Source organism: Halichoerus grypus, chromosome 11 (genome assembly GCF_964656455.1).
Source record: "Halichoerus grypus chromosome 11, mHalGry1.hap1.1, whole genome shotgun sequence".
Taxonomy (NCBI): domain Eukaryota; kingdom Metazoa; phylum Chordata; class Mammalia; order Carnivora; family Phocidae; genus Halichoerus; species Halichoerus grypus.
The window spans coordinates 94043644-94060386 of record NC_135722.1 but is presented as its reverse complement, the minus strand read 5'-3'; the positions used below and the strand labels follow the sequence as shown (position 1 = coordinate 94060386).

Sequence of the window (16743 nt, the reverse complement as noted above, 5' to 3'; positions counted from 1 at the left end):
TAAGATCAAGTCACTGATGAGTTTTCCTTGTGGACCTCAGCCCCCAGCAGAAGTGGTGACCACAGGAGTCAGAAGCCTCTACCTTTGAGGTAGGAATTTTCAAGGAGACTTGGAGGCTTGACCTCCAAAAGGAAGGCCTAGTTGGAGCTCAGAAATAAAGTACAATAAAAAATCTGTCTGGAATGGGTTTACACAGGATCCCCTGGGTAACAGAGAATTACAAGAAATTCCATCCGGGAGTTCAGCTGAGCATCATAACCTTGGTTTTTCTGCACATCTGTAAGTCCTATTAGTGCTTACGAGACTGACTTGCCTGTGAATTGATTTGAAGTGCAGTTACGCTGAAGGGGCCATGAAGATGGGAGAGCTAACATATGTCTTCCTCCACCCCCTGCCCAGAGCTGTCTTTGGAGGTCTAGGAGCAAGGGAGCATGGGCTCTAGGGTACCCCTTGTCCTAAAGGCTCACTGCCATCCCCGTACGGGAGTCTAAGTGTGTGTCTCCCTAGCCACACTGCCTGCTTAGTGGCCATGAGCTTGCGCGTACACATGTTGGTATGTTGCCACTGAAACCCAGAGCTGGATTTTCTTCTTAGCACGTTCACGGCCTCCAGACCCACGGCAGACAAAGACACCACCAAATCCCCACTAAGCTAACATAAAAGCCCCGAGAAAGAGAAACACTCGCTCCTAACTGCCTTTCTTACAGCATATGTCCCGCCGGCCTCACTAATGCTAATACAATGAAATTCCTATTTAAACATCTTAGCAGAGAGCTCCAAAATGGCTACTGGCACCACTGTGCATTTTCTTTTTTCTTTCTTTTTTTTTTTTTTCCTGTTAGATCTCGGCCTTTACTGGAGTCCCACTTCCCTGCACACACATACCTCACAAATGGGCTGTGCCAGATGGGCTCTTAATCATAGTAATCAGCTGGGAAATTAAATGTTGGAAAACCCAGCCAATCTCCTGAATTTCCCCACTTGAGATCAGGGCCTGAGCCGTCGTGATGTCCTATATGAGATCCAGGCTGCCTTTTAAAGAAGGGTCAATATGATGGACCAGGGTGGGCTTCACGCTTTATGGGCATTTGTGTTTCCTTCTTAGAAGATGGCTGTAGCTCAACTCACTTTTGTTTCAGCTCTGACGGCTGCTATTAATACCTCCTATTTACAGAACACACACCTCGGAGGAGCTCAAAACATTTACAGAAATTAACCAAGCCTTGTAACATCCCTGTCAAGTAGGCAGGGCCTAGATGGTACTTTCTTCATTTCAGGAGGAGAACCTGACCTAGTAAGAGGGCAAATTTCTTTGCCAGGCCACGCAGACAGGACCCCACGGCCTACTCATTTTCAGTTGTCTGCAAAAGTTGCCAAATGAGGTAGGTATTTATTTATACTGTTCTCACTCGCTTATTACTCTAGTATTTTTCACACGTGTAGGCACACCCACACCCACAAAATCATACTCTTAGATCCTGGTGTGCAAATAGCATGTCTTTTTTTTTTTTTCTATGAACCTCTCCCCAGGTGTGTATTACAGGTTTCCCCTAGTAGGTGATCAATAGGTATGATTGATGGGTTTGTAATATGCATATACCTGTTCCTAGAGTGGCTTTCTTTCTCTCTGCCCAGAAGACTTCTAGATTCTGTTCAAATGTCACTTCCCCAGATGACCCTGCCTGAGGTTCCATCAGCAGCTAGGTTTCTGGTATCCTGTAGTGCCCACCTCATCCAGCACCAAAGCCGTTCTATTGCAATTATTAAAAGGCATAATAGTGAAAAGAAAGTAACTATGTAGTCTTTGAGATAGACAGGCCTCCATCTGAATCCTAATTCTGCCACCGTTGAGACACTGGACAAGGTAAAATGAGGATAACAATATTTACTCCAGAATCCGTCGTGGGGCTGTTTGTAGTCAGAGAAAATATAAACAATTGGATACTCATCAATATGACAATGGTTAAAGGCAGGATGGTCCATCAGTATTGAGAAATGTTCTCCTAGCCATGATGAAGACTAGACGTGTACAAAGAAAGAACAAAGAAATACTTCCAAGACATATTAAATGTGAAGAACAAGTTGCAGAGAATATGTATGATTCTATAAATGTGAAAAGCTCCCAAACCATATTGCTATTATGTACAGCTTTGCCTAAAGGTAAGACAAGAGATGGTTGCATGAGAAGCACGTGCAAAGCAAGGGCTCAAGACACAGTAGCTACTCCTCTTGTTAAGTCTGGATTCCTTGGAAGTGGAGCTGGGTTCAAATCCGTGTATCTCTAGCTCCTGGCACAGCATCTGGCACTTGATGGGGGCTGAGCGAAGGAATACTACTCAGTGAATGATGCAATCAGGAATTAACTGTTGAGTCAGGAAATAAGAGCGTTAATGGGAATCACAGAGTCTTCTGTGCTGTTTGCAATGTTTCCTAATGTAGGGAGGCAACGCAGTCCTTTGGGAAGAAATTGTCAGGAGGCCGAGATTCCAGATTAGTGTTCCTCAAAGTGTGGCCTCAGGACCACCAGCCGCCAAATGACCCTGGAGGCTTGTTAATTGTGCAGACTCCTGGGCCCCACCCTGATCTGAATCAGAGTATCTGGGTTTGTGATTCAGGAAATCTGTGTTGGAACAATCTGGTTTTTGTCTATAGATAAAAGTTTGAGAAGGGCACCTGGGTGGCTCAGTCGTTAAGCGTCTGCCTTCGGCTCAGGTCATGATCCCAGGTGCCTGGGATCGAGCCCCGCATCGGGCTCCCTGCTCCGCGGGACGCCTGCTTCTCCCTCTCCCACTCCCCCTGCTTGTGTTCCCTCTCTCGCTGTCTCTCTCTGTCAAATAAATAAAATCTTAAAAAAAAAAAAAAAAAAGTTTGAGAATCACTGCTTTAGATCCCATTTGGCCTTCCTGTTTGACTTTGGGCAAATCACTAACCTTTCCAGAGTTTAGTTCCTTCTCTCTGGTGTAAGGGTTGGATCTCAAATGCTCCTTAAGTTGAGAAATTCTACGCCCGTGACTAATCCAATTCCCTGCGTTTAGGTAGGCCTATACGTAAGCCATATAAGATGGACAATCCAAGTTCTCAAGATGGACAATCCAAACCTGGTTTGAGCTGTTCGGTCTCTGCTCTATTTATTGGATATTTTTCAAATTCAGAAGCTGCTTGTTATTTGCTCTTGCTCTTTATAATATTCTTTAATTACTAAAATCAACAGTTAAGGACATTCTCTGAGTGTTGGTTGTTAGTGATTAAAATATACGGCTTTAATATTTTAATACATTTGTGTTATAATTACATTAACATAATGTAATGATTATGAGAAATAATACAGAAAATACACACATACACATGAGAGGGAAGATGGTATGAAGACCTTGGAACAGACAGCGAAAACAGTGTTAGGAAAGATTACCGGAGAAAGCCAATAGAATGTCTCCCTCTGGCCTTGGGTATGGATGGAATAAGAAGAATGTGTCCAGTCATTTTCATGGAATTTAAAAGCCAAGAGCGCAGATGGCTGAGTTGAAGAGGGACTCTCTAGCATGTTCAATGTGTAGCAGGCCAAAAAATGGCAAGTGATAGCAACCTCCAATAAATCCCAGAGGTTTTTTAGGACAAAATCCAAAACCAAAATTAACCCCTCCTTTAGTCTTCAGAGAGAGAAGACTTTCTTAGAGTTACCAAGAAATGGATCTAAGTCTTAATAAGAATACTCTGAGATTTCTACCTAAGGCAAGGTCTTTGAAGTCAATGGATCTGTACTGAAATGTTCTCTACCCTGTTTATATATTTGGGTGACTTCCTTAGTCACTCAGAGCCCCCATTTCCTAATCTATACAATGGAAATAATGGGATCTATTTCCCACAGTTATTGGGAGAAGAGAATGAAATAATGCATGGAAAAGTGCCCAGCCTGTGCCCCAGGCACCTTAAGCATTAGGTCAATATTTAAAAGAAAACACTCTTCTTCTTGCAATTGTATTGTAGATAATTGTCCTTTCAGCCTGTCTTGTCTTCTTCACAGTAGCCTGATAAGAGTGGTGGCTTAAGACTATTCAAAAGCATCCTGCTTCTTGAAATTCTCAAGTTGTTTTAATTTTAGTTTCTATGTTGTTCCAGCTCTGCTCCAAATTCCTTTTAGTAATTAAAACAAAATCACACGCACGTGTGGTGAGTCCTTTTGTCAAAAAAAAAAAAGGAGTCTGAAGACCCTTTCAGAGGCACTTTGAAATATATCTTATAAAAGGAAAACCAATATTATCAATGACAGCACAGGGTCAGTGATTTGAGGGTGATGAATTCTAGAGCCTGGGATGCTGCCTGGCATATAATAAGTACCAAGCAAATATGCACTAAATGAACCCGAGACCTAATGCTTCTAGTCATCGTAAAAGTGGGAAGAGACTTAAAAAAAAATTTTTTTAAATGTTGATAGTGTATGGTTAGTAGGATGGAGGGGCTAAATCTGAAAATTCATTGGAAGTCTTAGTTCACAATGAAACAAGACACTTGAAAATAGGCTAACTCTCCAATAACCTAGATTACTGGAGTTATTTAGATATTTCTTATATTTCTACTAAATTCATATTCTGTCACTTCAACAATATCAAGCTCTTTCTTGAAAAAATGTCTAAGGGAGAAAGTTAAAATTCCTGAATTTAAAGCCATCATCTTTGGAATTCTTTGGACCTAGACGCAGGGGACTGAAGAAGAAAGTCTCTGTCTTTCTTACCATCCTCTCCCTTCCCTTTCTCTATCTTACTCTCACTCCTGCTCACTCATATTCACTCCCATTTTCAGGTATGAGTCAGACACTCGTGTCTTGGCCTACACCTCCCTAGAAGCAAGTCTCACACTTTTCTTCTTCACTGGCATGTGCGCAGCCCTGGCTTAGTGTTGAGTACACAGTAGTACAGAAGAAATATGTGTAATATAAATTATACACCAGATGAAAGTATCAGGGAGGTTTCATATTGGGGGAAAACATCACTGCTTTACCTCTCCAAGATACCTTAGCCACCTCTAATGTACCTCACTACTTCGAGGATAGGCATCTCTTATATATTTCATGTATGGATTCGTTCACTACTCCATGAGCTGTGAGAGTCTCAAGATCAGGGTAATGTCCTCCTCCTCTACATCCTCTCACGAACAGCCACTTCCAGGCTCCACCCACGGTGACTGGTGATTCACCAAAAATGGCTGCCTGACTCAGAACCAACAGGATCCGTACAACCCACTCTGGACCTTCCAAGGGAGTAGGGATCATGTCTCACTCACGCTGGCATATACTCAAGTGCCCGACACATCAAAAATGCTCAATAAATATTGACTGAGGAAGGCAGGGGGGCAGTATGAATGAAAGATACCCAAAAGAAAAAAAAAAATCCAAATGTTTCAGTGAAGCCAAACATGGCGGCAAAATAAACTAATGTGCTTTTCTATTCATCCTATCTTGGATTCATTCAACAAATATTTATTGAGGGCCTAGTTTGTGCCAGCCGTTGTATGGCACCAGTGACCCGCAGATGGATTATACAGAAGAGTGAAAACAGGTGTGCATGGACTGTCTTACTCTAGTGGGGAAGACAGATAATGCAGAAATAACTGCACGTGTTCAGTGATTGGCAGTCAGCAAGGAGAGAGTGTATTACCTCTTATAGGGTGCGGAGGAGGCACAAAGGAAACAGTGGATAATCGGGGAGTGACAAGGAAAGGACAGAGAGGATGAAAAAATATTCAACAAAATTTATCTGCCCCTGCAAGCAAGGAACTTCTTGTAAAGATAAGTGTACTAAGGACATCAGTCACCCTTGAAGCTGATGGTTTAGTGTGATGGCAAAAGCTGGTATAGCAAATACACATCTTTTATGCACAGTAATATCGACACACATCCAGCCAAGAAACCTCAACATTCCCATTTGACTGACTCATTGGACAAACTCAAATGCCTGAGCTCAAGTGTGGGCTGACCTCCTTGACCTTGACACCAACCCACGAGCTGCTTCAGTATGTTTTAACAAATACTGGGAAGTGGTAAGCTTTTGTTTCTCTTGGTTTTCACAGAGATGGCTATTGACGTGCCCTGGTCTTCAATATATGATTTTGTACCAGGGATTCAACCTTAGTAGGGAAGAGCGGCAGTGATAGAGGATGAGGAAGAAAGGCATTTGAAAAATTATCCAGATAGAAGCACACTTAAACACTAAACAAAGCTACTTGAAAAAGAGACCCAGAAATGAGTTATAATATTGACTTAGAATAAATTCAAGCTCAAGTGCAATTACTTCGAACGTTAAGATGGGTAAGAGGAAAACCAATGTGCTCTGGTATTTGGCCATATACAATTCTTTGATCTGGCACTTAGAAAGGCATTTCTCCTGTGACCTTCCTGGTCTGCCTAATATCCAATGTGCAGTCATAAAACCCAATCTCCATATATGTGAAATGGAACATTTGCTGTTTTTGACTAGGAAAAATGGAAGAGGACCTTGGCTTACATGTGTGGCTATACAAATAATTGTCTCTTGGTGTTGGTCTGTACTGAAAAGGAATGCAAGAAAGTAAGAAAATACATCTTCAAACAGAATACTTCTTATCACCATGCATGTCCCTTTGTTCCGTTTCTCAGGATTTCCTATCTGTCTTGAGGACGCCCATGTAGAAATGCAGGGGCTGACAGCCAAGGGTTTCAAACCCAGTCTCATCACTTAGGTGGCCACTCTGGATAAGTTACTTAACTTGTGCATACTTAGTTTTTCCCACCTAAAACATGTTGAGTTGGAGAGTAAGTAAAATTACTTGGCACCTGTAGATGCCCAATACACGTTGATTACTTTTTCCCATTCCCAAACAGAAATACAAAGTAAGAACCAATCCCCTGTGTTTGCTTATATGTTCTTATAAGACAGGGATGATTGAAGAGCTGCATATCTGGTGATGTGGGAAACACACCTGAGATACAGTTCTGAGTAATCAAAGGTAAATACAGGGCTTTGAGTTGCAATAAAGGAAAGAGGAAAGACTGTCCTCTTGGGGGATAATTTCTTTGTTTCATTCTCTTTTTCTCCCGTGACCTCCCCATTTCTATGGTTCTCCCTCATGATCACTTGCTTCTGGATGCCAGCGCTCCAGGTTCAATTATCCTCATGAAGAAGCTGGTTTCTGCAGGCAACTCTCCTGGCCACACAGCTATCTTTCCCCTAACTTCTCAGATGAGCCTTCCCACTGGAGGAAAGGCACTAGAGACTTCATGCAGAACATGCTGGCCCTTACTTGGTCTCAGCCCTAAGTCCAGCAAGCCAGTGTCACTGTGATTTTTGCTTAGTATTTCTTTTATGAATGATAAGGTTGAGAGAAGGAGGGAAGGGTGCACATCCACAAGATTCTTGTGGACTCCTAAAAGTACTGTTCTATCTGAATGGGTGTAATTGCAAAATTCAATGGCTAACAAACTAAATGGCAACTCACACACGCTTATAAAGGCTCACTCAAAAGCCTCACCCCCATATTCTCTAAAATTCCTTTTTGTCATAGAAAACAGATGTAGAAAGCACTTTCTTCTAATGGCCTATAAGTCAGCCGAGCTTCAGAAATATTATGTTCATAAAAGCATTACATGAGGGACGATTGCATTTTCCTTGTTGGCACAATATCGACATCTTTATAAGTATGATATAAATAATATGGTATTTGCATTATAATGAAAATATAATGCACATACATCTATCCAACAAATATTTATTAAGTACCTTCTGTGGATTAGCCAATGAAATAGACCAATAGAAATGCACATACAGAAGGAATTTTCACATTCCCTTGAATAGTATCTATCAATATAGTCAGGACATAGATCTCATGGGTATCAAGTGAAATCTGCTGGCATGTTTTCCTAGTACATCACATTTAGCCTTCATGATATTTTCATAAACATAGCTTTTTCACTCTTGGTGTGTTGTCTCTTCAGAATTTTTTTGGACAATCTCAAAAAAAATCCACTTAGGATGATTTTACACTCACTAAAGAAATATTGATTCTACAACAAGAGACTGAGATTGGATACTGTCGGCCTCAAATCCCAAGTAGAAAAGCAGCACACAATACTAGGATGATAAATGTCCTCACATAAAGCCATTCTCTTCCAGAGTTTTCAAAGTAAGTCATGTTTGTGGTGGTCTTTAAAGGAAAAGAATGGAGAATAGGAATGGACAAGAGAATCCCTAGTAAAATAATTCATGTTTCCCACATGCTTAAGATATGAGTTCCATGTGACTCCTACCACCACTAGCCACTGTTTATTGAACAGTGAACAAAGGCCAGGTACATCACAAGACATATATATTTCCCACAACAGCATGAGGCAGGCGGTATTTTATCCATTGTCTAAATAAAGATGTGAAGCACAGAGAAGTGACATGTCTGAGGTCACACAGTCAGGAAATGTAGAGCAAGGGTCTAAGCCTGAATCAAGGGTCTGACTCCAAAGCTTATCCTATGTTGCTAACCTCTGATCAAGTTCAATCTACAATCCAAGGTGGGAAATCTAGTTGAAAGAGAACAAACGATGCTTCAGAACATTTCCTTCACCTGCAGTAGTGACTCTTACAACTTGTTGGATGGATCTCAGACTTCTCTAGAAACGGGGATATATATGTTTACAGTTTTTGCATGCATATGCCATTCTGAGAGATTTCCAGACACCTCAAAACTAAGGCTAAAAGCCTGTGCCCTGAAAGTTGCATGACCTGACTGGGATGGAGTGGATAGAAATGTCTCCTTGGCCAAACCAACCAGGCTATGCAAATTCTATAGTCTAAGCAATATTTTACAAGCACAAAATCCACCCCCAACAGAGGCTGATTATGATAGACAGAGACTCCAAATTATAAAGATATTCACAAAGAACACAGGTTGCAACCTGATTCTTGCTGGACCTGTGAGCGGGAATGAGTCAGCAGCAGCGTCCAAGGGAAGAGGGAAGAATGTTGCTAGAATGAATGTCAATCCTGCAGCTGGGCTGGATCCCTTGGTCATGACCTTGAGGCTCAAGGAATTGGCTCAGACAGTTCTGAACTGAGTAGCCATGTCACAGACAGCCTCCAGCCCAGCAGGATGCCTCTCTCTAACTCCGCCATCATGACACTGCCGTCTGCAGTAACCGTGCTGAGATGTCTCAAGACCAAATTTATCACGCCCGAGATTCCATTCTTACATAAGAATCACCTGTCGATCGTGCGTAAGTTTCAGCACCAACTGAGCCAAGGGTAATCAAGATTTAAAAGGAAGGGGCTGAATAAATATCAACCAGATTTCCTCTCTGTGGGGCTGAGTTTTGAAAAATCTTTGTGCCCTCATGCGCCCCTCACAAGAGACTGTCATTTTTCTACTTTCAGGCTGCATCACTACTGTCAGGGGAAGGATGCTCTAGGAGCCACAGGCCATCTGTCTTCTTGGAGGTTCTCTTCGAGCTATGACCTCGGTTTGCTCCAGCTTCTGCCTATCCTCACGAGTTTCAGCTTGCCCTCATCATCTGCTAAATTAACCATACAGCAAAGGCCTGACTCACATTAGCGAAGCCTGAAAGACATCAGTACAAGCCCGGAGCTACACATCGCTGTTATCAAAGGCCGAGGGCCTAGGAAGAAGTGTGGGAATGGCCCTCATATTTTTATATCACTTGGGTAGTCTAGAAGAGTCCTTTAGCCTAAGACCTTGGAGGGGAGGTTCAAGCGTGTTGTTGGAGGGCAAAGAAAATGCCATTTGAAAGTGATAGAAGGAAGCAGAGTTGTTTAAGGAGTAGGGGGGTTGGGATGGCAGGACCTAGGGCAGAGGGCATCTCCTAAACTAAAAAAAGCACCAGGAAAATTACCTACAGCTCTATTTGGCGAGATGTGAAAAAATTAAATTCAGACTAAGAAATATCTGGGAAGGTTTGAATCTGTGACCCTGGGCAAATTGGTCCCTCCTCTGCGTTTCCATTTGTGAAATGGAGGAGCAGAATGAAGGCTTCTTCCTGCACTAGCATGCCATGATGGGAGGTAGAAGAAAAGGCCTTTGAAGCCAACATAATTACTCCTCTGTCCAGGGCAATGTAAACAACAATAACTCCAACAGCCTTCAGCCCTGCTTTTGAATGAGTTCTTTGCTTCTGTCTAAGAGGTAAAGTAGTTCATTCCTTGGGGAGAAGTTGAATGTGGCATGGTGGACCAAGCCCTTTTCACTCCGGTTTCATTATGTTATTTTGAATTAAGACTAATACACAGAACATTCAGTATACGTTAACAAGGTTTTACTGAGTGTCTGCCATGCACCCAAAGCTGCAGTAGGTCCTCTAGGAAAGAGAAAAAGCGAGCAATGTGTTCAGGGTCTTTGAGTATCTGGAGATTTTTCTCAGAGGCTCACATGTTCCATTTTAAGGCAAGCAGAAAACAAGTTGTTATATTTTAAAAGTCTAATTTTAAAAATAAATACCGCTTCTTTTTTTTAATAGAAGCAAATGAGTTGGACCAGACTTGTTTTTATGCCTTTACTAATACGTACTATTTATGCATTATTTATCTTGTTATGCATGTCTACAAGAAGCCTCACTTTGGCATTTCTAGATCTTACAGTGGCTTGAATTCTGATTGGATGCCTCTAGGTAAAACATAAAAGTCAATGAAAAAATTTGAATTTTCAAGCAAATGCATGCTTGTACATTTTGAAGTTCCACTCAAGTGCAATCTATATAATATGAAAGAAAACTAAATGAATCATTTTTTTGGAAATTGCTCTAATTCCCCTATGTGCACATTGGGTAGTATTTTTTCACATCTATTGAACATGGATGCTGCCCCAGGTTAATTCCTAGCAATGGAGTGTTATCCTTTGGTGTGTACTTATTTCGCATATATTAGGTAGATGGTCAGTTATGTCATTTTCCCCAGACTATTTTGTTTTCCTTTGAAGTTTTCTAAGACAAATCACTAATCAATGTATTTCAAAAATATGCCTTGGGTGCAAAACAGAACTTTTCAGCAAGTAAAAGTGTTTCAAATGAGGTCTTTCCAATGCAAATTATCTCGTCATGACCTGAAAGTACTTGTCTTCACTGAGTATGCTTGTGTGCCTTCACTTACATGGGTTTAAACATACAAGAGTGATATAAAGCATGGTATATCCATTAATGGACTTTGCCAGTCACATTACATATATCTAAGCAGTTTATAAGATGATGTACCAAGAATGAAAGTGTGATATTCTTACTTGAGAAATGATATACTATATTATTGCCATGTTTTTCTTTCAATAACCCAAAGCACTATTTCAGGACCCCAGGTATTCAGAATTGATTTGATTATACTCTTCTGTTCATGAAATGTCAAAGTACCTTTATATCCACTGTTTTTATGGTGAATGTGATGAGCTGAGAGGCAAATATATAGGGCATTAACCATCCCAGTTTTCGTGGGACTGAAGAGTTTCCCAGGACATGGCACTCGCCATGGGAAAGCCCCAGCAAATAGGGTACAAATTGGTCATTCTGTGGGTGTTATAATTATCATTTGTAATTGGGGAAACTGAGGCACAGAATAGCAAAGTGCGTTGCTCAGTTTACCCAGCCAACTGGCAGAGATGCAGGACTCAGTCTTCTCTATTCCAGTGAGAGCACATTCACAACTAGGCACATCCCTGCTGTTTCCTCTATATCCTACTCTCACCTGGAACGGTAAGAAAACCAAGGTCATCTTTTGACTTTTTTGTGTGCTACCATCCCAAATGGACGTAGGTTGAGATGCTGTGGGTACCAGTGAACTGGGCCCTTTATGAATTTCCCACATTATTCAAGAGGAGCAACATCGCCATTTGTGTTTTGAAGAGAATGACAGAGAGACAGAAGTTATAAATATCATACCTCTTAAAAGCAGAGCAAATACTAGTGTAAGTTCTGTCTGCCCCATAAGCCTCCTCTTAGGACTATCAACTATCTCCAGTCCTGACTGGACCATATGTGTAATTTCATGAGACAAATCAACTTGAATGAACCTTAGGAAAGAATAACCCGGTGGCCACCTTTGGAACCACAACATGGTACTAAGCTACCATTTACAGAGGGCTCACTGTGTGCTGGGCGCTGTGCTTAGAGCCTTGCTTGGATGTGGTCAGTTTAGCCTCACACTAATCCCATGCGGTAGTAACGAATGTCCCTACTTGACAGATAAGAAAAATGAGTCTGAGGAAGTTTAAGTGACTCATCCAATGTCACACAGCTGATAAAGGTTGGAAGTTGGATTTAAACCCAGGAAGTCTGACCCCAAAACTGGTGCTTTGAGCCATCTACTATATCACTTTTAGTAACAGAGCTAAACATCCCAGTTGCCAATGTCCAGTCTCTCAGACAGCTCTTGGCTAGGGCAGACCTAACACTAGCCCGGCTACACGTTCTGCAGATGCACAGAACTACCTGTTTAGGTCAAAGGGCATGAGGGTTGTTTTTTTTTTTTAAGATTTTAAAAATTTATTTTAGAGAGAGAGTTCTTGAGCCAGGGGAAGAACAGCGGGAGAGAGACAAGCAGACTCCACGCTGAATGCAGAGCGTGATGCAGGACTCAATCCCAGGACCCTGAGATCATGACCTGAGTCGAAATCAAGAGTCAAACGCTCGGGGCGCCTGGGTGGCTCAGTTGGTTAAGCGACTGCCTTCGGCTCAGGTCATGATCCTGGAGTCCCTGGATCGAGTCCCACATCGGGCTCCCTGCTCAGCAAGGAGCCTGCTTCTCCCTCTGACCCTCCCCTCTCATGTGCTCTCTCTCTCTCATTCTCTCTGTCTCAAATAAATAAATAAAATCTTTAAAAAAAAAAAAAAGAGTCAGACGCTCAACAGACTGAGCCACCCAGGCCCCTGGCTTTTTTTTTTTTTTTTATTTGCTTGCGAGAGAGAGTGAGCAGGGGGAGAAGCAGAGGGAGAGGGACAAGCAGACTCTGTGCTGAGTGCAAAGCCTGACTCGGGGCCCGATCTCACAACCCTGAGATCATGACCTGAGCCAAAATCAAGAGTTGGATGCTTAACTGAGCCACCCAGGTGCCTCAAGGCATGAGGCTTTCTGATCAAAAGTATTAAGGGATCTGAAAGAAGAGATTTTAATCTGTTGGTTAATTCCAGAGTGAGAGAAATTACCCTGCCAAGCTTCCGTTACTTCTTCTATACCTCTATTTCTCTCTCTCTGAAAAATGTAAACAACATGCCCTGGGCTTCTTTGAGAAATGAACTGGGTAAAATAAAGGGAATGCACTATGCAAACTGTAAAGTGCTTTATACAATTATCCCATATGTTGAGAGGCTTCCAAAATAGCAATTTCTTCCAATGCCCTTGCAAAGCAAATGAGACACAGCTGCTGGAACACTCCACAAAGAGACAGAAATCCAGCTCTCTTAAACATTCAGGGGGGAAAACACACACCGTAAAATTACCCCAAAGATGAATTTTACAAGAACCACGGAAGTGTCATCAAGTTTTTCCATGGTTAATTCTAAAAGAGTGCCAGCATCGCAAAGATCAAACAAGGCAGTTCCTCCACAGAAACCTGGGAAAATGCAGGGCTTTAATGACAGTTGCATAATAGTTAGAAATATAAATGATACTCACATGAGCAGAATCGAGGAAGCCAAGTTTACTGGCTCTTCTCCATCTTTTCCAAGATAAGTCTGTTGGGGGAAAAAAAAAAGGACTTGTTCTAAACTAAACAAAAGGAGGACTTACAAAAAAAGAAACAAGGAAAGTAACGGGGGATGAGGTGTTTGCGGGATGCCACCGAGCATAGAGTGTGACAGGGCGCTTGTCAAGGGACAACAACAATTCAATGAGTTTGTTGAAAGAACTCGAATAAAATCAGCATTCGCTGTTGTGTCAGAATAAGATTACACCGCTAAAGAAAATGTTCAACAAGAATCTGGGGGGCTGGGATTTCGTGGAAGTTGCTTGGGGGTGGAGAACTCAGGGATGAGTCACAGAGTCCTCCGATGAAGTGGAGGAAAGCTGAAGGAAGCCGGGTTTTGTCTCTGCCCTCTTCCTCTTTCTCTTCCTCTCTCTCGAGGGATTACAGGCTGTCTGCAATCAGCCAAAAGGGGCAAGTGAGCTGGCCCGTGGGCATGAGAAATAGCCAAGCAAGCTTCACGTGTAGCATCATGTATAAAAGGTATATGCCGTTTAAGCAAGTCCTGAGATAGGAATGGGGATGGGGAGGAGGGAAGTCTTTTGTGGGACCCTGGTGAGTTCAAGAGAATCATCGGTGCAGACGCCTGTCTCCCCGGGGGAAGAGCCCCTAGGTTATCAGAGAAGCAGGCTAAGCAGATTTTTTAAATTCTTTGGAGAAAAGAAAGTCACAGTTCCTCTTACTAAGTAATTTCTATCTTTATCAACCCTTTTACCATTAAGCTCTGTGCTCCAATTAACAGCAGCTTCTCCTGTTCTCAACCAGTCCTTGTAGACATGAATGAACTTTTTTTTCCCTATTGAAAGTCTAAATCCGTCATATGGTTGTACATAGTTACTCTCATATTAAACTCATGATGGAAACCCAGGCAGTTCTCCCGCCCCTTCCCAAATGAGAACTTCCCATCTCCCACCTAGGTTATAGAAAGAAAAAAAAAAAAAAAACAATTTTGATGCTCTGGCATCATTTTTCCTATTTTAGGTGGCCACTTATAGATGGAGTGGAGAGTTTACATTTTCACATCTTAAGAAAAAAAATTTAAAGGGTTGAGAACTGGAGAGCTGATATTTCTACATTAACTTTTTTTCAAAATGTTTGTATTGATTTCTTTTTTGTTCTGGAATAAACTCAGGTGTAAAATGTTACATTGTATGTATTCATTATTTAATGAATTTATTGTATTTACATAATATTCATGAACAAAATATTATATTTGTAAGTTGTTCTGCCAGCCAAACTGTTCCCCTTCATTCATAAATGGAGCTTCTCAGTGTTAAACAACTGATTACCACGAATGAAGGAAGTGTTACATCTTTAGAATATCCTCCCAAAGCTGTTAAAACCAACCTACTACCATTTGGTTTTCCTCTTAAAAAAAGAAAGTTATTGTTCTTGATTTTCTTTTGTTCTGAATAGAAAATCTTAAAAATTAGGTTGGGTTTTCTTTTTTGTTGTTGCTTTTTTGTTTCTTCATTTTGGCATTCCCGTAGGAAGAGAGAGGGAACGTTCTTTTTTTCATCAACCAGAACAATACTAGTTTGAAACACAGCCAGCTTCTAAAGAAACTATATTATAGCTTTCAGGAATGGGAAGAACTTTTTCTCTCATGGGACAGAAGGTGAGGTTTTCCTGTTGGCTTCAATCTCTGTGAATACCAAAGCGAAAGCCCTTTCTACATACATGTTCAGAGCCGTAAACTGAATTCCATGATGGATAGCGAAGTACACAGACTCCTTGATTCTGACCAAGCCAGCAACATGCACTTGAATTTGAGTTGGATTTAGATGAGCAATTCAATGGTAGAATAGTAGTAGAAAGAAGACTGTGGACTTAGGAGTCAAATCACATCGTGATCTTGGTGAGGATTTTGCTCTCTCACAGGCAGCTCGATATTTTAATTTACTTAGCAATTTGCAGAGCTTGCCCATTGTAGCACTTCATGTCTCCCTAGTTCAATTTCCTCATCTACACAATTAATACAACTTACTGTGCAGGTCTATCATAAGGACCAAATAAAATGTATATTTCAGTTGCTTACTCCAGTACCTTGGACATAATGCTGAGTGACTGTTTCTTATGATTCGGTCCTTAAATGGTTCCACTGCTAAACACCGGTCCTCAATAAAGTAATGTGGGGCTACAGTAATTTTCTGCCACCCCCTCCCCCTGCCAAAAAATACACAGCTAACTAGGAATATTCCCTTAATTTTGACAATTTTATTGTACCTTTCTTAAGGAACCACATCACCTTATACCTACCACATAATTTATTAGACATTTACCATGAACAATGTGCTATAAGAAGCACTTTACATGGGCAATCTCATTTCATTTCCCCTACACTCCTCTGAGTTCAATGCTATGGTTATTCTTGTTTTGCTTCAAACATACTTGGTTCACCAATATGAAGAACCCCCCCTAAGTATTTTTTAAACTATTTTATTATCATTGCAAAACATTTATGCAATGCCTTCTGAATTGAGTTTTGTAAATTTTGTTCAAGTAAAGCACTAAGATATAATTTATAATTTCAATCCTCCAGAAGGTGATATATATATATATATATATATATATATAATATATATATATATATATATTTTACCCCAGAGGGGAAACATAATTTAGATTAAAGGGCCTACTATCTCTCTCTTTTTTTAATCATATGTGTGCTTCCTATCTCTGATTAAGTTTCGGAGCTTATCTTAAACAAGAATGGCCAAAACTCCTATTAATATCTGTTTAAGAACTGCGCCAATATCTTCGAAGTGCCAAATGACAACACTGACAAGATGGTAGAGGTCAGCCATCTTGTTGAAATGAAGAGCAAGAGATCACTGTAGAAGAATTCCCACGGAAATTACTCCACCCACATTCACCATCTAAAAGATATTATAGACATTCATGCACACTGAATTGGCAAATAAATATGTTCTATACAAATACCCCTAATTTTGAACAATTTTGAAGGTTAGTAGAGCAATGAAGAATGCCTGCTTGATCCTGAGACATTTACCAGGAAAAGAAGGGTTCCCTAGTTGAACAGCCATTACATCT

The 16743-nt window shown here is 41.1% G+C and overlaps 1 long non-coding RNA gene across 2 annotated transcripts in view; it reads right to left on the bottom strand.

Moving 5' to 3' along the window:
- Positions 1 to 16743, bottom strand: part of LOC118540810 (uncharacterized) — a 206467-nt gene that overhangs the window by 71786 nt on the left and 117938 nt on the right. For both annotated transcript variants that reach the window (XR_013442559.1, XR_013442561.1), the window contains one exon: positions 13623 to 13681. This is a non-coding gene — a long non-coding RNA (uncharacterized LOC118540810). The remainder of the gene's footprint in view (positions 1 to 13622; positions 13682 to 16743) is intronic.